At 42.9% G+C, this 27,039-nt stretch overlaps 1 non-coding gene across 1 annotated transcript; it reads right to left on the bottom strand.

The window, feature by feature from the left end:
• Positions 1 to 1,143: 1,143 nt before the first annotated feature.
• LOC130460262 (small nucleolar RNA R71) lies at positions 1,144 to 1,250 on the bottom strand. Its single transcript, XR_008920191.1, has one exon. It is a non-coding gene; the product is annotated as a small nucleolar RNA R71 (small nucleolar RNA).
• Positions 1,251 to 27,039: the final 25,789 nt, after the last annotated feature.

Below are 27,039 nucleotides of genomic sequence, written 5' to 3'. Positions count from 1 at the left end.
ATTGTGTAGTTATGCAATATCAAGTTAAAATTCGAGAGATGCAATTTGATGTTTAGGCTTGTGTCAATAGGTATAATTGAGATTAATAAGTTGCGAGAGCCCGTTAATTCTAAGTCTATGACTAGTATCGATTCGAGAGAGCATGCTAGTTTAATTAATTACTTTGTTGATCATCGTGATTGTTCATTGTCCTGGATTGTTAATTGCTGGTGAACCTATGCCCTAGATTCCCTTAATATCTTGATTCATACTTATTTAATTATCGTTCGTATAGTATTAGTTTACAAACAATCAACCAAATCTTGTTCCCAATAGTTTAGTTTAATTAATTAATAGTAGAAAGAACGCCTGTCTCCCTGTGGATTCGATCCTGACTTCCCTTGCTACCTAGCTAGTGGACCTTAGGTTATTTTTTATTAGGTGATACGACTTTAGCCTGTCAAAATTTGGCGCCGTTGCCGGGGAGACGGTTTTATTTTCTGTTGTTGATTGCTTATCCTAGATTATTGTTTGTTACTACTCAAGGAACTCACGTTCCTTGAGACCGGATCTCACATTGTTTTGTAGTCTTTGTCTATGCCCAGGACCGTAGGTACTAGTAATCTTACTCCATTCGATCTTGAGCCCGAAAGAACCTTTCGTAGACGAAGAACTTTCATTGCACAGTGTGGGAATTACTCTGATTCTGATCATAATATTGGCAATCTTTTTCCTTCAGATACAGATTCAGTTTCAGAGATAGAGATGGGTGACGAAACTCCGCTACCGCCACCTACCCCACGGCTTACAGACTATTCTAAGCCAAGTCTGTCCGTGCTACCAAAGGCGATCATGCCTTCTATTGCAGCTGAGACCTTCAAGATTGAGCCTGCATTGATTAACATGATCGAGAGACGCCAGTACGGTGGGGAACCAGGTGAAGATCCGAATCTTCACATTCAGTCCTTCATCCAATATTGTTCCACCATCAAGCAAAAGGGATTGACTCTGGAGCAGACTATGGAGATACTTTTCCCGTTCTCTTTGAGTGGGAAAGCTAAACTGTGGATTAATGGGTTGAATCGGGCGGCTTTGAAAATCACTAATTGGGAGTCCTTGGCTCTTGCTTTTTATGTTAAATATTTTCCACCTGAGAAAACAGCTCGTCTGAGGGGTCAGATATTAGGTATCTCGCAACAAGCGGATGAGAGTTTGTTCGAGGTCTGGGAGAGATTCAAGGATTTGCAAAGAGAATGCTCGCACCATGGTTTGGAAGATTGGTTCTTGATTCAGCAGTTTTATAATGGTCTGGGCAATGAGTCTAGATGTTTGTTAGATTCGGCTGCCAGTGGGAGGTTCATGCAACTTGAGGTGCCTAGAGCTATGGAGGTGATTGAGGAGATAGCCATTCACAATGCCCAGTATGGGAATCCTAGAGGTCTATCTAATAGGGGTGGTAAGCATGATTTAAATTCTATTGAACAATTAACTGCCCAATTGACTGCTTTACACTATAAGTTTGATAATATGCAAGCAGCCAATGCTCAACCTACCCAACCTGCTAGTGTAGCTGCTATGAGTGCCCAACCTGCTACTGTTTGTGAAAGTTGTGGAATGTCTGGTCATTATGCACAGGACTGTAGGAGCTCTGTTGAACAGTGTAACGCATTTCAATCCTACAAACAAAATAACCCATTCTCCAACTCTTACAATGAGGGCTACAAAAACAACCCTCTACTATCCTACAGGAGCAACAATATCCAGAACCCTCACCAAGTCCAACATCCACCACAACAGCCATACCAACCCCCACATCAACAATCCTACCAACCACGGAACAACTACAACCAACAGTCTAGTGGACCACCTGGGTTCCCTAGACAACACACATCACCTCCACCACCACAACCTCAAGCCACACAGCCTGACCCTATGCTAGTAGAGATGAGAAACATGATGCTTCAAATGCAAAAATCTCTAAGTGAAAAGGATGCAAAGATCGATGCTCTTACTGCTCACAACAAGATCATTGACACATAGTTGGCACAGATGGCTACTACTATTGCAGGGAGGCCACCAGGCCAATTTCCTTCACAGCCCGAAAATAGGGAGACTGCCAATGCAATTACATTGAGGAGTGGTAGGGATTATGATGGTCCTTCTATGCCGGTTGAGGTTGATTCTGGGATGTCTGCTAGTGATCTGGTCAGTGAGGAAATCCCGAAGATAGTTATGGATGGTAAGGAAGCTGAAAAGGTAGTCAATGAGAATGAGGCTACAACTGAGGTTAAGAAGGGGGCAGATATTCAAGTACCACCTATTGCACTCCCCTTCCCAAACCGACAACTCAAGAATATGCTAGACAAGCAGTTTGGCAGATTCTTGGAAGTGGTCAAAAATTTGCAGGTAACGGTTCCTTTTACTGAATTAATTTTACAGGTTCCTGCTTATGCTAAATTCATGAAAGATATTTTGACCAGGAAACGTGCTTTTTGTGAGGTAGAGACTGTAGCTTTCACTGAGGATTGTAGTGCTTATTTGCAAAACAAGTCTCCACCTAAACTTAAAGACCCCGGGAGTTTTTCCATCCCATGTAACATTGGCACTGTATTTATTGATAAGGCTTTATGTGATTTAGGTGCTAGTGTGTCTGTCATGCCTTTGTCTGTCTGTACTAAACTGAATATGGGTGAGCTTAAGGTTACTAATATCACTCTACAAATGGCCGACCGTTCTGTCAAATACCCCTTAGGTGTTTTAGAGGACGTCCCTGTTAGAGTAGGTAAATTCTATATACCTGTAGACTTTGTAGTACTAGACATGCAGGAGGATTCTCAAATTCCCATAATCTTAGGTAGACCCTTCCTTCACACGGCGGGGGCGGTCATTGATGTTAAAAGTGGGAAATTGACTTTGTCTGTTGGGGGCGGTCATTGATGTTAATAAGGTGACTTTTTATCTGAATAGTGCCTTAAAAAGTCCCATGCTAGAGGAGGAACAATGCTATCGTATAGATGTAGTTGATTTTATTACTCGTGATAACGTCTCCCAAGTTCTCGAAAGAGATCCCTTGGAGGCAGTGCTTTGTTGTGAGTCTTCTGCAGGTGATAGCAGTTCTTGGAGTGCTGAAGTGGATGCTCTAGAGTGGGATCTTAATGGTGGAGAATCTGAGCCAGAGAGCACCAAATTGAAGAGGTTAGTTCGTCTGGTTTGTTCTGTTAAAGAGGTAAAGAAACCCGAACTTAAGCCTCTTCCTGCTAACCTTAAATATGCGTTTTTAGATGATGAACAACTTTTCCTTGTGATCGTCAGTACTGCACTTGATGCAGACCAGTTATCTTAACTTCTTATTGTGTTGAAAAGGCACAAAAAGGCCATTGGGTACAATATTGATGATTTAAAGGGTATTAGCCCTGACTTTTGTATGCATAGGATACATCTAGATGAAAATCATAAACCATGCATCCAACCCCAGCATCGTTTGAACCCTGTCATGCAAGATGTTGTAAAAGCTGAAGTTATGAAATTGCTTGATGCGGGTATTGTATATGCTGTGTCTGATTCTAAGTGGGTGAGTCCCGTTCAGGTAGTGCCTAAGAAAGGGGGGACAACTGTGGTGAGAAATGAAAAAAATGAGTTGATACCAACTAGGGTAGTCACAGGTTGGCGCATGTGCATTGATTATAGGCGTCTTAATGTTGCTACTAAAAAGGACCATTTTCCCCTTCCCTTCATTGATAAAATGTTAGAAAGGCTAGCCTGTCACAAGTTTTTCTGTTATCTGGATGGTTATTCTGGTTTCTTTCAAATTCCCATACATCCAGACGACCAGGAAAAGACCACCTTCACCTGTCCCTATGGTACCTTTGCATATCGTAGGATGCCTTTTGGTCTGTGTAATGCACCCGCTACTTTCCAACGTTGCATGATGAGTATCTTTTCTAATTTTATTGAGTCTATCATGGAAGTGTTTATGGACGATTTTAGTGTCTATGGTACCTCTTTTGATTCTTGCTTGCTAAATCTGACTAAAGTCTTGAAAAGATGTGAAGAGTGTAATTTAGTCTTGAACTGGGAAAAGTGTCATTTCATGGTTACTGAAGGGGTGGTCCTGGGACATTTGATATCTGATAAGGGCATTCAGGTGGATCGAGCTAAGGTCCAAGTGATTGAACAATTGCCCCCTCCAGTTAATGTGAAGGGTGTTAGAAGTTTTATTGGTCATGCGGGATTTTATCGCCGCTTTATCAAGGATTTTTCTAAAATTGTTAAACCACTTAACCAGCTCCTCCTCAAGGATGCCTCGTTTGTGTTTACTGATGCTTGTCTTGAGGCCTTTGACAGGATTAAACAGGCACTGATTTCGGCTCCCATCATTCGTTCTCCCGAATGGGATCTTCCGTTCGAGATAATGTGTGATGCAAGTGATTATACAGTTGGGGCAGTTTTGGGTCAGAGAAATGAGAAGGTTTTACATGCCATCTATTATGCAAGTAAGACCTTAGATGAAGCTCAAGTTAATTATGCTACTACTGAGAAGGAGCTTCTAGCCATAGTCTATGCCTTGGATAAATTCCGCACCTATCTGATTGGATCCAAGGTGATAGTCTATACTGACCATGCGGCCCTTAAGTATCTGCTCTCTAAGAAAGAAGCCAAGCCTAGGCTTATTCGATGGATACTACTGCTACAGGAGTTTGATCTAGAGATCCGCGACAAGAAAGGGGCTGAGAATGTGGTTGCAGATCACTTGTCTAGATTGAGGTATGACGATGGTAAGGGATCTACACCGATTGATGATTCATTTCCGGATGATCATTTACTTGCACTTGCCAGTCAGTCACCATGGTTCGCAGATTTTGCTAACTACATTGTGGGGGGAATTCTTCCGGTCGATCTTACATATCAACAGAAGAAGAAATCCCTACATGATGTCCGGTTCTACTTTTGGGACGACCCTTATTTGTTTCGTGAGACTGCTGAAGAGTTGTACAAGCGTTGTATTCCATAATGGGAAGTTCAAGGTGTTATCAGTAGGTGTCATTCTTCACCTTATGGTGGTCACCATGGACCGTCTAAAACAAACGCTAAGCTGTCACAATGTGGTTTTTACTGGCCTACTATGTTCAAGGATGCACAGGCTTTTATTATGGCTTGTGATGCGTGCCAGAGGGCCGGCACTATTTCGAGGAGGTATGACATGCCACAGAACGGGATCCTTGAGGTTGAGGTTTTCGATGTGTGGGGAATTGATTACATGGGACCATTCCCATCGTCCAAGGGTAACTTGTATATCCTTGTTGCTGTAGATTATGTGTCAAAGTGGGTGGAAGCCGTTGCCTCACCTACAAACGATGCAAAGACAGTCATTTCTCTGTTCAAGAAAATCATCTTTCCGAGATTCAGGGTTCCGCGCGCTTTGATTAGTGATGGAGGGTCACACTTCCATGAAAAGCATCTGGATGCGCTCCTGCGCAAGTATGGGGTTTATCACCGCACTGGGCTAGCCTATCACCCTCAGACGAGTGGGCAAGTTGAGGTCTCTAACCGAGAGATCAAATCTATACTTGAGAAAGTGGTGGCAAAGTCTAGGAAGGATTGGAGCGATAAGTTGGATGATACTCTATGGGCATACAGAACCGTCTTTAAGACACCCATTGGTACTTCCCCGTATCGATTGGTGTATGGCAAGGCGTGTCACTTACCAGTAGAAATGGAGTACAAGGCTTATTGGGCAATCAAACAGCTCAACATGGATACCAAGTTAGCCGGTGAGAAGCGGTTACTTCAATTGAGTGAGCTCGATGAATTCCGACTGCAAGCTTACGATAGCGCCCGGATTTATAAGGAAAAGACCAAGAAGTGGCACGATAATCGCATTTTGCATAGAGAGTTCGCGGTGGGAGACAAGGTCCTACTATTCAACTCTAGACTTAAGTTATTTCCTGGAAAACTCAAGTCTAGGTGGTCTGGACCGTTCACCGTGACCACGGTTAGCAAGTTTGGATCTGTTGAAGTAGTGAATGATAATGATGAGCGATTTAAGGTCAACGGGCAACGTCTGAAGTTGTACCATGACGGGGATACTGTAGGAGTTGTTGAGGTACATTACCTCAACCCCTCCGCCTCATAGACAACATATCTGAGGTAACAAGGTCGAGCGGGACCTAGAAATAAACCAGCGCTTTGCGGGAGGCAACCCGTATTTTATCGCTTTAGTAGTATAAGTTTGATTTTTGATTCTATTGTGCGTATTTAGTTAGTATTTCCCATACCTAAGTGTGTTTAAGTATTGTTTTTGGTGTTAGAGAGGTGAGAAGAGGGCATTACGCTGTTTGGGTGTTTAATAATGTGCAGGCCTAAGGCTCCAAGTTCGAGAAAGTGAAATTACGTACAAAGCCGAGCATGCTGCAAACCGCCCGATCCGAATCGGGCGAGGTGCGCCCGATCGGGCGCGCACAGATGAAATTAATGCAGCTTATTTGTGCCCGATCGGGCGCAGCATGCCCGATCGGGCGGTCTGACGAGTGGAATGCCCGAATCGGACGATGGTCTGCCCGATCGGGCGCTGAAGGCGAGTGGTTTGCCCGATCGGGCGAAATTATTTTTCCCGATCGGGCGGTTAGGGAAAAGTTCGTGGAAAAGTCAAGGAAGAATTCTGGGCAGGAAAAGTCAAGAAAAGAGGCATTCGCAAATCGCCCGATCCGGATCAGGCGAGGTGCGCCCGATCGGGCGCGCACGTATCAGAAAAAATAGATCGCAAATCGCCCGATCGGGCGATATATGGCCCGATCGGGCGAATTGCGATTTCAGCGATAAACACACGGGTTCCCCTTTCTTTTCTTTACTTCCTCTTCATCTTCAACCTAACTTTCTCTCACTTCCTTCATTAAACCCCAACCTCCAAAAACTTCCAACCACCATATCTCCCTCAAATCTCCACCAAATTCAACAATCTTTTCACCAAAATCATCCTCTCACCATCCTCTACAACCTATACCCAACCGATTTCAGTTTCCTCCAATCCCCACAAAATCCCCAAATTCACCCAAAAACCTCAAAAACCTCAAAAAATTCAGATTTTCAACCATGGGTGACCGACCAAGGAGGAATTGCACGAGGGTACCAAGGAATCAGCATGAAGCTTCGACGAGCCGAGCTCGGGAGCCAACACCACCACCTCCGCCGCCGCAATTTGAGCCCGACACGGATTTTCCGGATGTCATTTTCGTTTCGGAGGGGCAACGAGCACGTTTCATCCACCTCAAACTGAGGGAGGTAATCCCTACTCGCTTTATTTGCCAAAAATCTTTACATGACATGGGTATTGAAAGTGATGTCAAGCGTGTCTTTGTTGGTGTTGGAATGAGAAATATGTATAGCATGCTCCGTCTCACATTTAGACGGTTAACTCTGGAATTTTTGAGTAGTTTCAATGTGCGTAGAGATGGTTATCGAACCGTGTCGTCGGTTCAATTTCGTGTGATGAACCGAACTTTCACCATGAGTTTAGCAGATTTTAGTAGGATTTTTGGGTTGTCTACCACCTATAGTAGGAAACCTAAGGGAACCCATAATAACTGTGAAATGTGGGGAAAGCTTACGGGTAATGCCAATCCCGGGAGTATGCAACATTTGCATGCTTCCAAGATACAACACCCGGTCCCTATTGTCTTCTACAAGTTTCTGGGATTTACGATCTTTGGTAGGGATGAGACCCAAAATATTAGGAGTACGGAGCTTGAGATTCTAGGTGGCTACGTTTTAGAAGGAGAGGATAGCTACAAAATGAACCTTGCACACCATATGGCCTCTCAATTCTATTCCATAGCCACTTTCACCCATACTACTCGCATTACCATTGGTGGGTTGATCACCCACATAGCCATGACCACGGCCAACTTTACTGAGGCTAACCAGACTCCAGTTCTGGGTAGCAACCTACTTGACTTGGCTTACTTTGTTGGACTCCATCGGCTACAGGGGGAGCATGGGTTGTTTAGGCCGGGAGCCATGTATTGGATGTTTGAGGGAAACAGGCTTTTCACCTTGCCTGACCCTCAAGGCCGCACTAGTTTTAGACCCGGTCAGGCTCATTACTTATATGTTGGATTTGGGCAAGAGCCTCAGCCTGACCCCCAGCCTCAGCCTGACCCACAGCCAGAGCCCCACCAGTACCAGCCAGAGCCTCGCACCTACTTTAGGAGGGGGCGTCGAGACGCGGGGAGGCCCCAGGGTGGCCCGGTAGTAGATGAGGAGCAGGGGTCCATTCATGAGCGGTTGAGCAGACTTGAGCTCGGGTTCCATGAGTTCGCAGCTGATCACCAGAGGACCATGTTCCCGTTCTACGATCAGTATGCTAGGCAGGGCTACATTGCCCCAGATTATGAGCACCCTACCTGGTATACCTATCCCGCGGAGGGATATGGAGCTCCGGGTTCTATGGGCACCTTCACACCTACCCAATACGGAGGGTTTGGAGCGGGTCCTAGCGGGCATGGTGGCAGAGATGATGGTGATGATGTTGATGATGATGGCGGCCAAGGCCGTCACTGATGATGATGAGGATCGAGTTGGTTCGATACCCCTTGAGCCAATGAGGACATTGTCTGATTTGGTTTGAGGGGGTTTCACATTACTTGTACATTGTAGGTATGTTTTTCTTTTCTTTTCGCATTTCTTTATTTTGGTATATTTCTTTGGTGTGTTTATTGCTTTGTAGAGTAGTTTATTGCTTTCAAAAAAAAAATACAAAAATACGTTCCGATGAATACAATATCATGTTTCCCTGTGCCCCTTGAGCGGAAATTGTTTTGATTCTTGGTATTTGATGATGGGCAATGTAGATGTGTTAGCCATGATTTGATATTCGATTGCTTTGATGCCTTAACATGAGTCAACTCCGACTAACTACTTGTGGACTTGGTGCTTGACTAGTTGACTTGGCTAGGATGTGTGATAGCTTCATGGTGTGTCATTGATTTTGAGTATTGGTTTGCAACTATTAGTAGTGTTTTATGACTCATATACATGCACATTGTGGAGGACGAAGGCATTTTTCTATTTAGGTAGCCTTCGGATGAATTTAGATATATTTGTTCCCTCTTTTTGTACCCATGTTGTGCTTGTGCCCTTTATTCGGTGACTAACCATATTACAAGCCCATGAAAGCCCCATTGGTTACTAGTCCCAAGCCTAGCTTGGGGGAGCTAATAGTAGTGAGGTGAGGGAGTTGTAGTGTGGTACATTTTGAGCATTTTGAGTATTGAAAAAGGGAGTTTCTCTCATCATGATAGTTGTTGAAAAAAAATGAGTTGAAAAATGAAAGAGATGAGAAAATGTGAAGGTTTTCCAAAAGAAAAAAAAAAGAAAGAGAAAGAAATTGATAAAAAAAAACAAAAAAAAAGAGAAAAAGAAAAAGAGAAGTTCATTATTTTCAGAAAAAATTCAAAGCATTGTGTCATTCAAGTATTACAATTCCTTATCATTATGAGTGATTGGTTTTATAGATGAAAAAGGGCAAGAAAGTATGGTGTAGTTCATTTGATTGTTCATGTGTGTAGACACCTACTTTTGTCCCCGTTCCCGCAAGGGAAAGGTTCGATGATGAAAGCATAAAAACTCCACTTGACAACGCATCTCCTATAAAATAAACGAATCTCGATTCCCCATTTCATTTCACCCGAAACCAGCTATTTATGGAAACCTGCTAAAAATAGTAACTGCCGTAAAAAGTAGCTTCTAAGAGTGGCAAATCATAAAAGATAGAAACCTGTCAGAATTAGGTGTTGCATTCCAACATAAATCCTAAATGAGATAGAAAACTGCGAGAATCCTATTCCTAATATGATTCGGAAATAAGAGTTACGTATTAATCGAAATCCTAACGAACCTAAAGTTCGTAACGGGCCCAGACGCATTCCATCACAAAATTGATACGCGCTAAAAGACTCGAATTAATCTCAAACTCTACGGATTTCAGGAATCCGAATCTGACAAAGAATTCAGCCCAGACATCACTTTCAACGCCCAGAGCTGGGCGCCGAAATCTTTGACGCCCAGCCCTGGGCGCTGAAATTACATGGATCTCTATTTTCAACGCCCAGCCCTGGGCGCCGAAATCTTTGACGCCCAGAGCTGGGCGCCGAAATTACCTGGGACGTGTTTTTTCCTAATTCTTTATGGATTAGAACTCTGCAATTCTATCTTTCCACGAACTCTTCCCTATAAATAGGCCCCTGGTTTCCACGTGAAACAACACACAACAACACATAATATATTCTGAGTATTGACTCTAAACCCCTTAGCCTAAGCCTCTCGCTGCGAAACTGTTCACGCGTTCTGTCGCAATCGATCCATAAATCGAACAGAACGTATCCTGTCCCATAATTGAGATTCGTTAAATAAAAAGGAGAAATAGCAAAGTCAAAGTGGTTAGTTTTCTGAGAACCGTGACGCACCTCTCAAGGGTGCGTCGTAATGTGTCCCTTTTCGATGATTTAACTGCTTTCCTCGCCCTTTTTATGAACTGTTAAACTAACCTAATATTATTGTTCTATCACGCCTAACAAATATAATATTTTTGGGAAATCGGATTATCATGCTAGGTCCCTTAATGCTATTTAAATCAGATAATCACGATCGAATTAGTATTATATGTTGCATATTGCTAAAATCAATTCAGATTAGTTTAATAGTTAACGCATGTCCCTTCAATTATTTATGCTGAGCTAGTAAGGATATCCTGCCTCTGGAGTTATCGACGAGCGAATTACTCCTCTCGGTAGTTACAGTCCCCCGAACCATCAATCTCTACCTTGCGGGTGTATATTGAGAGATCCCACACCAGGGATCACAAGGGAACCTACGGCCGTCGTGGTCAAACATAATTGCACTCCCTTTATGTCACGATAACCGGGTTTTGTCAGTTTTTCTCATTGTCGTTAAAAACTGAATGGCGACTCCTATATTACTAGTCAATTGGGTGTATACTCACAGGAAATCCAATTACACTTGATTGAATAAAAAGAATCGTCACACCCACGAGGGACAAGGTCACGCATTAGCCTCGCGCTTTTTCGACCCCCTCACAGTGGCGACTCCACTGGGGATAGTGAAGGAAATACTCGTGCTTGTAGGTAATCAAAATAGCCAAAGGGTGAAACGATCCTACCCCGCGTTTATTTCCCCATCAAGTTGGGACGACCTGAAAATCAGCATATTAATGTGAACGGGCAGAACATCATAACGAATCTCGGCTCCCTCGGGAGTTGGGACTAAGGATACCTTTTTTCGCCAATAGGGGGGTGCATACGCCGCGCATGTTTCCCACTCGGTACTTGTGCAGGTAGTACACCTATCCCGAACCCAATCGCTCGCTCATTAGGTCCCTCTCGCCTGCATGCCCCCTTGGCTTGCACTTGCGGGTTGGCCTCTTGAGCGAAATTCGTCTGTTGATGACACTACCTCGACCGGGGCATGTGTTGGATCTACGATAAAAGCGGTACCAAGCCAGGCGCAAATACTACCCATAGAAGCCTATCATAAACTACGTGACATATTTAATTTTCAAATCCATGTTTGTAATGTAGTTATGTGTAGCGAACTATGTTATGATTGTGTGTACGAATAATGCTAGACAAATAATGCTAGAAAACCAACGACCTTAAAAAAATTGCCCAAACATTCATAGACTAATTTGCCAAAGAGTTATACCAAAATACGTGTTCCGCAAGCCCGAACGATCGCCACAAAAAAAAGCGACGCTCGGGATGGCCTGTAACGAATCCCACAAACGCTGCACAACGCGTAAAGGACGTTATAAGGCAAGCACGCAAAATTAAAGTCGCAAAAACAAAAGTAGACGCAAACAGAAAACGAGAACTAGCCAGGGACGCATTTTCAACGCCCCTGGCTGGGCGCCAATATTTCTAACGCCCACTGCTGGGCGCTGAAGTTGCTGCCTGGCCTTCTGGTCAGGCACAGCAGCCTCGGTGCCCACGCATTAAGAAAATACGTAGCAAAAAAAAAAACTTTTCGTGAATTTTTTTTATTTTTTTTTTGCAACGAGGGCGTATGAAAAGCACTCGATTCTAAAAGCGACTTATAAAAAATAAATAACTCTTTGTGTCGTTGTTAGGCCTCCTACGACGGCAATACTCGGCACCAAAACCGAACATGCTAACAACTATGAATGTCACACGGGCAAGTGTTTCGAAAATCCAAAGAATGACCAAATAAAAAAAACCCCCAAAAAGTGTACCGACAGAAGAAAGAGCGAAAAGAAAACACCAATTTAGAGAGTCGAAGTCTAGACTAAGTAATGCTTGAAACTTTGGGAGCCTAAACTTTAGCTTATCTTATGCCTAGGACTGGTCCTGCCACTTGGTGCCGATTAGGGAATCAACGGCTAGTGCGTCTCGAAGATACATCACCAACACCAGGTTTAGTAACTCCAAGCTCCGTCCGTCGTCCCTCATTTCAAGGATCTCCGCTTCCCCAACCTCGATTCGCACCTCCAAACATGTCCATCGAAGATTTGCGAGACCAGATGGTCCAAATGACCCAACTCATGGGCCAACTGAAAATGGAAAACGAAGCCTTAGCGGCTGCGCAAGCCAAAAATGACCTCGAAAACGAGAAGAGGATCGAAAAAATGGTCCTACAGCAAACCATGGGGAGCAAATACTTCTCCCTCGAGCCTGAACCTTTTTCTGGCAAATTACCAGAAAAGTTCAGTTCATCTGACTTACCAAAGTTCAAGGCCACGGACAACCCCCGTGATCATCTACTGAGCTTTGTGAATACCATGAACTTGAAAGGCGTGGACAAGTCCATGTACCTACCTGCCTTTCCTTTGTCCTTGGAACCTGTGCCGCTCAAATGGTACTATCACCAGGACCCTAAGCTCTTCCCCACTTGGGAAGACTTTGTCAATGTCTTCATCAAGCAATACTCGTCAAACATGGATTTCCAAGTCACCATGCGCGAGCTGGAAGTTCTCTTCCAAAAGAAAAATGAGGGTTTCACAACCTACTTTGCTAGATGGAGGGACCAGGCGCCCCAGCTAATCAATAGGCCTCCCGAAACAGAATTGGACCAGAAATTCATTGACAGCTTGGACCCGGCTCACAGACAACACCTTAGGTACCTGGGACTCAACACTTTCAAAAGGGTTTATGATGTGGGAATAAAAATCGAGGACGACCTCGCCAAAACCATACAGAGCAAACCTGCATATAAGACCAACACCTATAATCGGGGTAACACACCCCAAGCCCAAGAAGTCCATGCTGTAGAAGAGGCTCCCGCCCGAAGATACCCTGTAAGATGGGTCCGAGACCGAAAGTTTGCCCCACTCGGGTCAACTTTGGTACAAGTCTTTGAAAGACTAACCAATCAAGGAAAGTTGAGACCTATAAACCCCACCCGTGACCCTCCTGTCAAAAACAAATATTGGGTCGAAGGTACTTACTGCAAATTTCATCAAGGAAATGGGCATGACACTGAAAACTGCTGGAATCTAAAACATACGATCCAGGACATGATAGAGGATGAAGTAATACCTCTCCCTAACGTTGGCAAACCCAACAACAACAAGAGCCCACTCGGCTCTTGTCACATCTCTCTCGACCAACCAGAGAATTTCGACCCCACGGTGTATATTACACCTCAAGGTGCACCACTCGCTGTGGTACCTATGGATCGAATCGAGGGGGAAGTGTGCGGTGTGTGGAACGATGATGCTGAAGATATTTACCTATCTCAAGTCTCGGGCCAGGACCGCTTCACTGAAACTTGGCCCGGGTATGCTCTCATTGACACCACCCCTCAGGAGCCCGAGGTCGACAGCCTCACCCGATTCGGAAGGATATACCAACCGGATATTCACCCACCTCCTATGGACGACATCCCGGTTAGGCAAACTCCTGAGAACGGGCGGCACGCCACCGTCGCGGAAGTCATTGAAAATCCTCTCATGAAACAACTGAAAAGAACCAAGGCTGAGATTACCATCTGGGATCTTATGTGTACTTCAAAGGAACATCGCGAAAAACTTATTCGCTCACTTGACCTCATCTCAGTACCCAAAGATATCACACCTGACTCATTGGTTAGCCATGTCACGAGAGATGCCGGAGAAAAGGCCATAGTTTTCACTGATAAAGACTTACCCAAAGAGGGGGGTGCTCACAATAAAGCCCTTTACTTAGTGGTTGGATGCAAAGGACAAAACATCCCCCTAGCGCTCGTAGATAATGGTTCGGCGGTTAATGTCTGCCCATTGCGAACCGCCCATTGCTTGGGGCTAGGAAGCGATGACTTCCAAACCTCCTCACAAGGGGTACGAGCTTATGATAACTCCCGAAGGCCTGTGTTGGGAAAAATCAACCTTACCATACAAACTGGGCATGTGGCACGCACCACGGAGTTTCAAATAATCGACATCAAGCCCACTTTCAACCTCCTCTTGGGGAGACCTTGGCCCCATGACTTAGGAGGTGTGGCTTCAACCTTGCACCAAATGGTTAAACTTAACCATAACGGGGTAATACTAGAAATCCGCGCCCCTCCTCTCGACGTCAGTTGTACTATGGTTGGAACGGCCGAAACTGCAGATGACCTTTATGGGTTTCAAATGGAAGAAGCAATCCAGTTCATCGAAGATTATGATCCAGCATTCCTAGACCCGCATGCATCCCGAGTCATCCCTAGAATGTTGTTGGCTCAAGGTTATTTCCCAGGAACCCCATTGGGCATAAGGAAGAAGGAATGCACATTCCATCCTTTTCCCGACAAATCTACTCCCTTTGGCTTAGGTTATGAACCAACGGAGGAAGATATTGCTGACCGCCTATCTAGGCTACGCCTTAACAAAGCCAAACAAACCACCCTCCTTCCCCCATATCAAAGGACCCTTAACGGGATGTTTGTTCGGGAAGGAGAAGAACACCCATGCTGTGATATCCCTGAACCCTTCGTTCAGGATGGCTTGCTAAAACCCGGATTTGAAATTTTCCATGACTGCCACACCTTGGATGAGGCACCCCACCTCACCAAGACTAAAACAGCTGAAATATTGGACAACCAGGCTCTGTGGACATTGTTTAACGAATCGAGGCCTATGGAGAACGAGACTGTGATGACTACCCTAGCTTTACAAGATGAAGGTTTCGATCCAACCCGGTTAATCTCTCCTGCATCAACAATAGAAGAGGTCGGGAACGGATGGGTGAAGACATATCAGTGGGTCAACGCGAAAGGAATAGGATTCAAGATGAGTACCGGTGAAGGACCGAAGTTTTATGAGACTAAACCCCAGGCTTGAGCCATATAGAGCACCATTAGTAGTTCTTTAGATTGATAGAAAAAATAATAGAGACTTTAGATGGTCCTAAGGCCCTTTAGAATATGGGTCAGTTTTATTTCAGTGTGTTTTCCTTACTTTCCAAATCAATAAAGGCGTAATATTTCTCCTAAAAATTTTATTCTAACACTAAATAAACACCAAATGTACTTGCAAAATAATAAAAAATAATAATAATAAAGAAGCGGCCCACTATAGGCCCAACAAACAAAGCCCACTCGGTTTTGAAATAATGCCATGTGAACCAGTTCCCGAAACCCACAAAATAAACCACACTATCCCATCCTCAAAACCTAAAAAGCCAACCAATGTCATCATAAGAGCCAATCCATGCAACCCATAATCAAAAAGAAATCAAAAATTTAAAACAAATGCAAATGTTACCAAAAAAATAAATTCATAAAACATAGAATCCACCAACAGCTGTTTCACATAGATTCCATCATACCCTCCACAAAGATCTTCATAAGTTCCGCACCCTAACTCCATTTTCAAAACTGTTTTGAGTCACCAATAGAAAAAATTAATCTAGACAAAAATGTGTTTCACGCTAACAGTAAAAAAAGCCTCCAAAATAGCCTCAAAATTAACTTTAACTACGAAGCAAAATATCAAGGCACAAAAAACGAAATAGAAATAAACGCAAGAACATGTGAAGCAAAAAACGTCAAAATTGACCGCCCAAGTTATTTTCAGCGCCCAGGGCTGGGCGCCGAAATTTCTGACGCCCCAGCCTGGGCGTTGAAACTCTCTGCCTGCCAAAAGTTTTCCTTTTTTCGAAAAGTGCTCGTCATTTTATCCGCACACAACGGAAAAATAACGAACACTTGGGGGGTACAGTACGTATCCAAATAGGTTTACCAACAAATTGGTCGAATTTTACGCAACCTATGGAAAACGGCAGATGAAAATAATGGCAAATACTTCACTCATTTGACCGATTAAGTAATATGTTTCCACTTCAGGACATATCTACCGAAATCCGGCATACTAGAACTTATTCTAAAGCTAAGAACTACGCGCGACCTAATTCTGACAAGATACGTAGGCAATCCTTACCAAGGATTCGGTCCAAATAATAATAAAAAATTATATTCTTTGTGTAAAAAAGTGTTAGACATATAAACAAAATTCAATGGAAACTAAAAATACGCCTTTATTAAAATATAATAAGAAGGAAAACAAAGTGCTAGGAATAAAAACAAACACAACTGAAATAAATAGAGGGCACCTACACCCTAGCAAAGAACTACACTACTCTAGTTCTTCCGGATCATCAAATAAAGTCTTGAAGAGAGCAATGTTCGCAGGATCCACCCCCATAGTCTTCTGCGCTGCCCCAATATCAATCTCCATAAGAACTGGCTCCTGGACACTAACTTCCAAAGATTCCAAAGCTTTAGAAACATTCTCAGTTATAGCCCGCTCAGCCTCAAGGGCACAAACAGTGGTGGGAGAAGGATTACTATCATCAACTGGACTAGCCACTGTTTCTACAGGCGGCTGAGCCTTCCTAACCCATACATTGTTCCGGCGACGATCTCCGCGAGAGCTTGCATTTCTTTTAACAACAGCAGGCTCCTTCATGTTAGGCATCTTTTTAGGCCTGACACTGGAACGGGGAAGAACTTCCTTTCGCTTTCGATTAGGACGAGCTTTCACAGTCTTAAAACTATAGGTATGAGGTCTTGCAGAATCAGGACCCTCATACTTAACACGAATACGAGGTATCAAAAGCTCAGCCGGCTCCCCATTACGAGCCTCGGTCCTCACATCCTTGTCATCGGAACTCATCCACAACTTATAGTTTTCAGAAAGACCCACAAACCCATTTGTAGCTACAGCCCAAAGTGGGAGACCATCATAATACCTAGCCCACGCTAAGACCCGTGTTTGTGCAAAGGTCGCTACCTTAGGTGGTACCGTATCAGAAAAGGGGATAGTCTGCCTTAAACCATATTGACGCATGACTCGGTAAGGGAAAATATAAATGGGACAAGATAGCCCCAACAAAGAAATATAAACCGATACATCAGACCCCCCTGTCATAGTAGTCAAACCCCACCATGGTACCACCCACTTAATAGAACAAATGCCATAAGTAAAAAAGGAGGTCCATTCGGCCTCGTCCTGGCCTTGGTGCAAGTATTTTCGGTTACCCAAAGCTATAGGGCGATAATGTTTAGGATCGGCAGGAGCTTCCAAAAGTCTAAGCCGTTCCGCAAGCCAAATCTGCAAAAACAGGTACGATCGAATCAAAAGAATGAAAAGAAAGAAAAAAGGTTCCTGGGGCGCAGTTTCAACGCCCAGGACCAGGCGCCGAATATTCCAGCGCCCAGCCCTGGGCGCTGAAACTCAGCCCCAGGCAAAAAGAAATATATAAAAGTGGCGTATGTGTGCGCAAAGAAAAAAATAGATTACCTGCAGTAATAGGGGGCTTCCCTTAAAAATTTCGGATTTGGCATCCTTCTTCAGCTCATCCGCACTCAGCAAAGTCTCAGCAACAACCAACGGCATAATAGAATAGCAACTTTCCATCTGGCTAATCAAGGGGATCAGCCTTATGTCACCGAACTCACCATTATTATTCGACAGCAAATAATGATTCAACAAGCAAAATACAAGGGCTCGAATGTTCAATTTTTGTTCGGTCATATTCTTACTAGGCCTAAAATGATGTTTTACGAGTTTTGCCAAGTTAACCTTATCGTCTACAACAAGTTCAGCAAACATGTTATCATCTAGCCCTAGGAAAGCCCTTATGGTTGTTTTACCCTCTTCATAGTGCCAGGGGTAACATGAGTAGCATTAGTAGGATAAACAAGGATCGCAGCGAATTCATCAGGCAAAGGACATATTTCATTGCCCCGAAAGGAAAAAACATGATGATCGGAGTCCCAAAAGTTTAGGGCAGCATGCAGAAAATTATAATCAATATTAATTTGTTGTAAGCCTAAAAGTGCCTCTAAGTGGTATTCTTTTAACAAAGCTTTTTCTGTGGGAGTAAGGGCTCGTAGCCAACGCCTAACAGTTCGTTGGAGTGAGAAAGTAGGGATCGACATGGCAAAAGCAGTAAATAATTAGAGCACATCAAAAAAATGAGAGAAAGAATTTGAGAGTGGTGGAAAATAAGGACGTACCTAGCCCCTATATATAGCTGAACGCACCCAATAAACATCCTGATCCCATTCGGAAACGTGTTTAGAAATCCGAAAATCAAATATTACCAGGAAAGAACTTTCAGCGCCCACCTCTGGGCGCCGAAATTTTTAACGCCTGAGCTTGGGCGCTAAAAATGCAGCCCAAGGCCCAGATTTCACAAAAACACGGAATAGGAAAGGACTTAAGACCGTGTTGCTAAAACACGAGGCCCTATTACAAGTAAGATCAAGCCCAAAGCACCTTTAGCTCCCAAATAAGCAAAAAAATAATAATAACATTGAAACTTGGTCGAAACTTAGACTCATCTCAGAAAACGCTCATGTACACTTTTCAAAAAAAGCAAGTTAAATATCATGGTCATTCTTCGAAACACCAAAAATATGTGTCGTCAAGTCATTGGTTTTCCAAATAGAAAATGTCTGTCTGTCAAAGGGATAATCCGGGCCAAGCCAAAACCGGATGTCGCCTGAAAGCTAAAGTCGCACTCCACGGCTTCACTAAAATAGCACACTACTATAGGAGGTCGCTCGCACATACGAGCGTGACCCCAAACATGATTACAAGACGCGAAAAACAACCGACGAGCCCCAACACTTGGGGGCTCGCGAAAAGTGGACTCCAACAAAGAGCGCGCAATCAAAATCACATTCCCAGACTGCGCCACGCACCATATCATGTTTGGATATCTCAAAAAGTATATTGTTAAATATACACAGTGTGGACCCACTTATAGGACACATCTAATCAGGAAATATTACGACCCACCAACAGGTTGTAATCACCAAAAGCTCTTCTACATAGACAAAATAAGAAATTCAAAATGGGCTCGCCCACCCTCAGCGGGCAGGGTCTGCGTCACTAGCCGCGCAGGTCCTCAGTTTTTCGAAGAATAAAGTCTTCAAATTTAAAATAGGCTCGCCATCTTTAGCCGGCGGGGTCTACGGCGCAAACCACGTAGGTCCTTATTTTCAAAAACAAAAAAAAAACAAAAATTTCAAAACAGATTCGTCCACTTCTATCGGACGGGGCGTCCACCCTCAGCGGACAGGTTCGCCATCTTCAGCCGGCGGGGTCTACGTCACAAACCGCGTAGGTCCTTATTTTCAAAAACATCAAACAGATTCGTCCACTTCTATCGGACGGGGGGTCCACCCTCAGCGGACAGGCTCGCCCACCTTCAGCGGGCGGGGTCTGCGTCACTAACAGCGCAGGTCCTTAGTCGCTGCAGCGATAACTTTTATCGGTTTTCCCTTTTTCCGAAAATCAAAGGATCGGTTTTCCCTTTCTCCGAAAATTAAAGGATCGGTTTTCCCTTTTTTCGAAAATTAAAGGATCGGTTTTCCCTTTTTCCAAAAATTAAAGGATCGGTTTTCCCTTTTTCCAAAAATTAAAGGATTGGTTTTCCGTTTTTCCAAAAAAGAACGATGTGTTGGATTTTCCTTCGTTTTACGTCCTATAAAAACAAGGGGGTTTTCTCGTTTAGCTAGCCCTGAAAATGAGAATCTTTAAAAACGTTTTACCTCGTGATTGGGCTTGGCCAGGCCCAATTACACTTTACAGCTTTAATTTCGAAAACATCTGTAGTTACTCCCAATGACAAAGTGAGGGAGTTTCTACGCATCTTTAGATCCTTCCAATGACAAAGTGAGGAAGTTTATATACTATCAGTTGACAAATCCCAATGACACGCGAGGGATATGTCGACACTTCAAGTGATGACCCTTAAGTCAAATGTTATCACTCGGGGGTTCGTGAGACCCTCGCAAAACAGGTCACATACACCATGGCTTGTGTGACGCACTCCGTCTAATACTTTGACCATCGTCTTACTCCAAGACTCAATCAAAGTGGGGGCTAACTGTAGACACCTACTTTTGTCCCCGTTCCCGCAAGGGAAAGGTTCGATGATGAAAGCATAAAAACTCCACTTGACAACGCATCTCCTATAAAATAAACGAATCTCGATTCCCCATTTCATTTCACCCGAAACCAGCTATTTATGGAAACCTGCTAAAAATAGTAACTGCCGTAAAAAGTAGCTTCTAAGAGTGGCAAATCATAAAAGATAGAAACCTGTCAGAATTAGGTGTTGCATTCCAACATAAATCCTAAATTAGATAGAAAACTGCGAGAATCCTATTCCTAATATGATTCGGAAATAAGAGTTACGTATTAATCGAAATCCTAATGAGCCTAGAGTTCGTAACGGGCCCAGACGCATTCCGTCACAAAATTGATACGCGCTAAAAGACTCGAATTAATCTCAAACTCTACGGATTTCAGGAATCCGAATCTGACAAAGAATTCGGCCAGACATCACTTTCAACGCCCAGAGCTGGGCGCCGAAATCTTTGACGCCCAGAGCTGGGCGCCGAAATTACCTGGGACGTGTTTTTTCCTAATTCTTTATGGATTAGAACTCTGCAATTCTATCTTTCCACGGACTCTTCGCTATAAATAGGCCCCTGGTTTCGACGTGAAACAACACACAACAACACATAATATATTCTGAGTATTGACTCTAAACCCCTTAGCCTAAGCCTCTCGCTGCGAAACTGTTCACGAGTTCTGTCGCAATCGATCCATAAATCGAACAGAACGTATCCTGTCCCATAATTGAGATTCGTTAAATAAAAAGGAGAAATAGCAAAGTCAAAGTGGTTAGTTTTCTGAGAACCGTGACGCACCTCTCAAGGGTGCGTCGTAATGTGTCCCTTTTCGATGATTTAACTGCTTTCCTCGCCCTTTTTATGAACTGTTAAACTAACCTAATATGATTGTTCTATCACGCCTAACAAATATAATATTTTTGGGAAATCGGATTATAATGCTAGGTCCCTTAATGCTATTTAAATCAGATAATCACGATCGAATTAGTATTATATGTTGCATATTGCTAAAATCAATTCAGATTAGTTTAATAGTTAACGCATGTCCCTTCAATTATTTATGCTGAGCTAGTAAGGATATCCTGCCTCTGGAGTTATCGACGAGCGAATTACTCCTCTCGGTAGTTACAGTCCCCCGAACCCTCAATCTCTACCTTGCGGGTGTATATTGAGAGATCCCCACACCAGGGATCACAAGGGAACCTACGGCCGTCGTGGTCAAACATAATTGCACTCCCTTTATGTCACGATAACCGGGTTTTGTCAGTTTTTCTCATTGTCGTTAAAAACTGAATGGCGACTCCTATATTACTAGTCAATTGGGTGTATACTCACAGGAAATCCAATTACACTTGATTGAATAAAAAGAATCGTCACACCCACGAGGGACAAGGTCACGCATTAGCCTCGCGCTTTTTCGACCCCCTCACAATGTGTTGAGTGGGAGAGTTGTGGTCATCACTTGTGATTGATCATGGTTGTATTTAGGATTTATGCTCCCTAAAGCCAAGGCTTTAAGCTCACATTATATCCAAATTTACCGCACCCTTACCCAAGCCTAACATTACAAGCTTTGAAGACCTTCCGACCTTTGTGCATAGAGTCGTACTTATGTGAAAATAGTTGTTTAGCAATGCAAGTTATGACATGACACATTCCGAGTCGACTACTAGGTTGAGTGTATGTTTTTCTAGACACACGAGTGTTGTGAGTTTTGGAGGGCATTGTTCACTTATATGTTGGGAGGGGAGCTAACAGGTACATCTTTTATCCGCCACATAAATGAGTGACGAGTGTGTGAGCACTAGTCTTGAATTCCAATGTGCATTTGTGGTTCGCTTTGCGTGACGATTGTTAAGAAGGATTAGCGATTGAATGGATTTGATTGGTTGACATTGATGCATGCTTGTTGAATTTTACCTTGGATTATGTTTTCATTTTGAAATATATTGGGGGTGAAGTTGGTCTTGTGTTCATCGATGATTTCCTTGCTTAGGGACAAGCAAGGATCTAGCTTGGGGAGGTTTGATATGTGCGTTTTATATAGTGTTTCACCCCCGTCCCTTAGTACTTTTTATGTGTCAAACGTGCTCTTAGGAGCCGTTTCTAGTACTAATGTGTGTTATTGAGTGTGCATTGAGTTTCAGGTTTGATTATGAGAAATTGGTCTTTTTAGACCCGTTTCATGTTGATCTAGGCCACTATATGAGCCCGAGGAAGTTCGGGACCTCCATCGTCGACTTTCGGGAGCCTTGGATGCTTATGGTTGAGCCCCGAGAGTTAGACTCAGTGATATGGGCGAGTTATATTGAAGATTGCAAGTCGCCCTGGAAGCTGAGGGTGAAATGCAACCATCGGGCAGAATTGAAGCAAATTGGACTCATCAACGCGCGCCCGATCGGGCGGTCATCCGGAAGCTTATGTGGAGAGTTCGCAAACCGCCCGATCGGGCGGATTTTGGCCCGATCGGGCCGACTATCGAGCGCATCGCCCGATCGGGCGTCGCCTCCTGCACTTATGCGCGAGTTTTCTTTCCGTTTTTTGGCTTGTATTTTGGGCAAACTATAAATACTAGCCCCTTATATTTTTAGAGACATCTTATTTTCTAGTTTCAAACACTTAGTTTATTTTCCTAAGCTTAGTTTTCTCTCCAATTGTTCCAACACTTAGTTTTATTTCCAATTAAAAGTTCAAACTTTAGTATTCCATTGTTCTTCAATTAGGTATTATTTTCTTACTTTGATTTATTACTTTGTTTCAATTATGCTTTCAATTAATATGCTTGCTTTGTTTATTGATAATATGTGTGAGTAGTTTAATTTCTAGGGTTTGGGGATCCATGAATTAATATGATGGGATTTTGAATAATTGTGATTATTGACATTGTGATTAATTCCTATTGATTGGTTTATTCCACTATTCAATTAGATTTGCGCAGGTTTAATTGTGTCGTTATGCAATATCAAGTTAAAATTCGAGAGATGCAATTTGATATTTAGGCTTGTGTCAATAGGTAGAATTGGGATTAATAAGTAGCGAGAGCCCGTTAATTCTAAGTCTATGACTAGTATGGATTCGAGAGAGCATGCTAGTTTAATTAATTACTTTGTTGATCATCGTGATTGTTCATTGTCCTGGATTGTTAATTGCTGGTGAACCTATGCCCTAGATTCCCTTAATATCTTGATTCATACTTATTTAATTATCGTTCGTAGTATTAGTTTACAAACAATCAACCAAATCTTGTTCCCAATAGTTTAGTTTAATTAATTAATAGTAGAAAGAACGCTTGTCTCCCTGTGGATTCGATCCTGACTTCCCTTGCTACCTAGCTAGTGGACCTTAGGTTATTTTTTATTAGGTGATACGACTTTAGCCTGTCATACGTATCGGAAAATATTATTGGAAATGGAAATATTGCAGGAATCGGAAATATTGCCAGAAACGGAAATATTGTCGAAATCGGAAATATTATCGGAATCGGAAAATAATTCCGAAATCGGAAATATTAAATATTTGTTCGAAACGGAAATTAATTCCGGAATCGGAAATGAATTCCGGAAACGGAAAATTAATCGGAAGCGCGTCGTACGAAATAAACATCGGACGAGCTTGCTAGACGCAAGGCCCACTATGAAGCCAGGCCTACGCCTAGCAAGGCCCGTGCGCAGCAAGGCAAGCAGCAGCCCGCCAAGCACCGCAAGGCCCAGCCAAGCAACACGCAAGGCCAGGCCCAGCGAGGCCAGCAGGCTGGCACGCCCAAGCGTGTGCTGCAGCGCTGCTGGGCCGAGCCCTCCGCGCGCGCGCGCCCAGCGCCCCTCGTGGGTTGTGCGTGTGTGTGCGTTGAGTGTGTGCATGCGTCGAATCCTTAAGCGTTTAGGATTAGTTTGATTAATTATTATTTTCCTAAAACTACTAGAGTTAGTTGTTGAAATAAACACTAACTTAAAAGATTTAATTGGAATCTAATTCTAATAAGAGTAGGTTAATTAAATCCTAGTAGGTCTCTAGTTCCAATAATCCAACCTTATAAATAGGTGATGGCAATCACAATTTATAATACATCAATTCAAGTATTCATATAGTTTTAAGGTTAAAACTAAAGTTAATAATTTGCTACAAATTATAATCGAATAAACATAAAACCTTAGGCTAAATTCTAGTTAATTAAATCTAAGGCGGATCCGAACGTGCTGTGGACTATCTACGGAGGGACTACACTTGGAGTCCTAAACTTGTTCTTGTTCGGTTCGGGAGCAGCTAGGGAAGGCACGCTTCGAATGTATGCATCCTAAATTATGCTAATTGTTATGTGGCAATTAATTTGGGTTCCTGGCTTTATGGTTTTTCCGCATGAAATATATGTTTTATATTTGTCATAACCTAACATTAACACCATTACTTTTGCTCTGATTACTTGCCAAAACAGTTGATGCATTTCTAGTCCCCCAAGTCACTATTTTTTTAAAAAAAATATTGTTATTTATTAAAATAATTAAAGTATGATTAACGGTTGATTATGATATGATTAGTAACTAATTGGCCGAATATGAGCTAAGGTAGTAATTGAAAACAATAACTAAATATCTAAGTAGTGATTGACAACTTTTAACAAGTTATGTAGTACTTTGCAAAGTCACTAAAGATCTAGGTAATAATTTGCAAATTTTCCAAACTCTTAACCCTAAACTTAATCTATACCAAAATTTTCCTAACTGATACACATATTAGTCGTATGTGCTAAGTTATTAACGGTACTATGGTAACCAAGTAAAAAATACCACTACGGTGGGTTGCCATATGACATGATAGCTTTGCAACAATAACTCATTTGTATTTATCTTTAGTTACTCATGTATATTCCTTTATTTATTTATTTATTTATTTTTGACGAGTTATGGAAGTTTATATTTTCATACTTGTAACCATTAGTAATCATGTAAAGAAATAATTACAATTGATATTTTTTTTTAATTGAAGTATTTAACTTTATTGACTCATTTTTATTCTTTTTTTCTTTTTTTTACAATACGACTAGAAAAACAACCAAAACAAGAAAACAAAAACAAAACTTAAAAATGATCCGGAGAAGACGTCTACACTGAGCAGAAGAACCCAAGCAGTGATCAGAAAGAACCGTAGACCGAGAAACCTTGCGAACGGAGAACTTGTCAAGGGACCTGAGCAAGTGGCGGAGGTCTGTAACAAGCCACGTAACAGACACTAGAGTAATATGAGAAATAGACAGCAACTGAACCAACAAAGAACAATTCGAATACAAAAGAAGCTTGTAGAAACCACGCCGAAGAGCCATCCGAACAGCCCACAGACAAGCAGTTAAATCTGCCTGAAGGGCTGAACCTAGAACACACGTTTGAGCCCCACCACCTAGAATGGAAAAACACAATGGATGTTGAAGAATCCACCCAATCCCTGCTTGATTACAAGAGGATAACCAGGCCCCATCAGAAACTACACATGCGTCAAAACCAAGTAGGGATGTAGTAGAAGCCACTAGAAGAGGAACAGATGAATATGAAGAACTTTGCAGATTCATTGTATTCTAGAGACAACAACGGGCATAGAGAGACCAAACTGAATTGCAGCGAGCTATCCACCCATCTACTATAGCTGGAAACGCACCTGGATCCCAGGTTGCCTCACGAAATCTCATATTATTACGAAGAATCCATATGGACCACAAAGTAGCACTAAAAAGATCTAGAAGACTAGATTGCAGTGAAGATTGTAAAATATTCAAAACAAAACGGACACACCAGTCAACAAAGGACCCAAAAGTATACAGAGGACAAAAGGGAGTGAGAGGAACAGACTCCCATGCATGAGTATTAGAGAAATCACTAAATAATTAAGTGGGAGTCAATCTCGGGGTGCTGATGGAAAAGAGAACAGAAAGGGTCAACAAACATACACCATTGCATAAGAGTATTGGCTATAGGAAGACCATGCCGCAACAATTTCCAGATGAAAACCTTGAACCGAGGAAGAATACTAAGACCCTAAAACCGCTTTCACCAAGTCGTAGAAGGAACTGAAGCATCGGTAGAACCATTATGACCCCTATTCATCAGCATTGCATATAATGAATGAACAGAGAACACACCATTAGGGAAGACATACACTCCAAGGCCAAAATTTGACTAGCAATATTGCCGTGAAAGAGACGGCGCACGAGCCCCATATTCCACGCGTAAGAACGCAAATCAAGTAATGAGGAAACATGAGTTGGAAGGTCCAACCCAACCGAAGGGGACTTAAAAAGAAACCAAAGAATCCGCAACCCAAACATCTTAACAAATACGAATCCTGGAACCCGGTCCAGGCTTCCAAGTTATGCCTTATCCTAGGACTCCGAAACCCAAAGAAAGACTCTGGAAACCCCAGGAAGGACGGGTAACCCTAGGAGACGGATCTTGAAGACCCAAAGAAGGATACTGCGCTTGAAAGAGTATGGAAAGCAGAAGTTGAGGATTATGAACAATCCTCCACGCTGCCTTAGCTAGAAGAGCCTGATTGAACGAACTGAATTTACGAATACCTAGACCTCCCATACCCCCGCAGAAGATGAACAACAGAAGACAAAACCAAAGAAATTCCACGAGAAGAATCAGACGAACGCCA

Source organism: Spinacia oleracea, chromosome 4, assembly GCF_020520425.1.
Source record: "Spinacia oleracea cultivar Varoflay chromosome 4, BTI_SOV_V1, whole genome shotgun sequence".
Taxonomy (NCBI): domain Eukaryota; kingdom Viridiplantae; phylum Streptophyta; class Magnoliopsida; order Caryophyllales; family Amaranthaceae; genus Spinacia; species Spinacia oleracea.
Note: the sequence above shows the minus strand (reverse complement) of the source record. Positions and strands in the feature narration are given on the sequence as shown.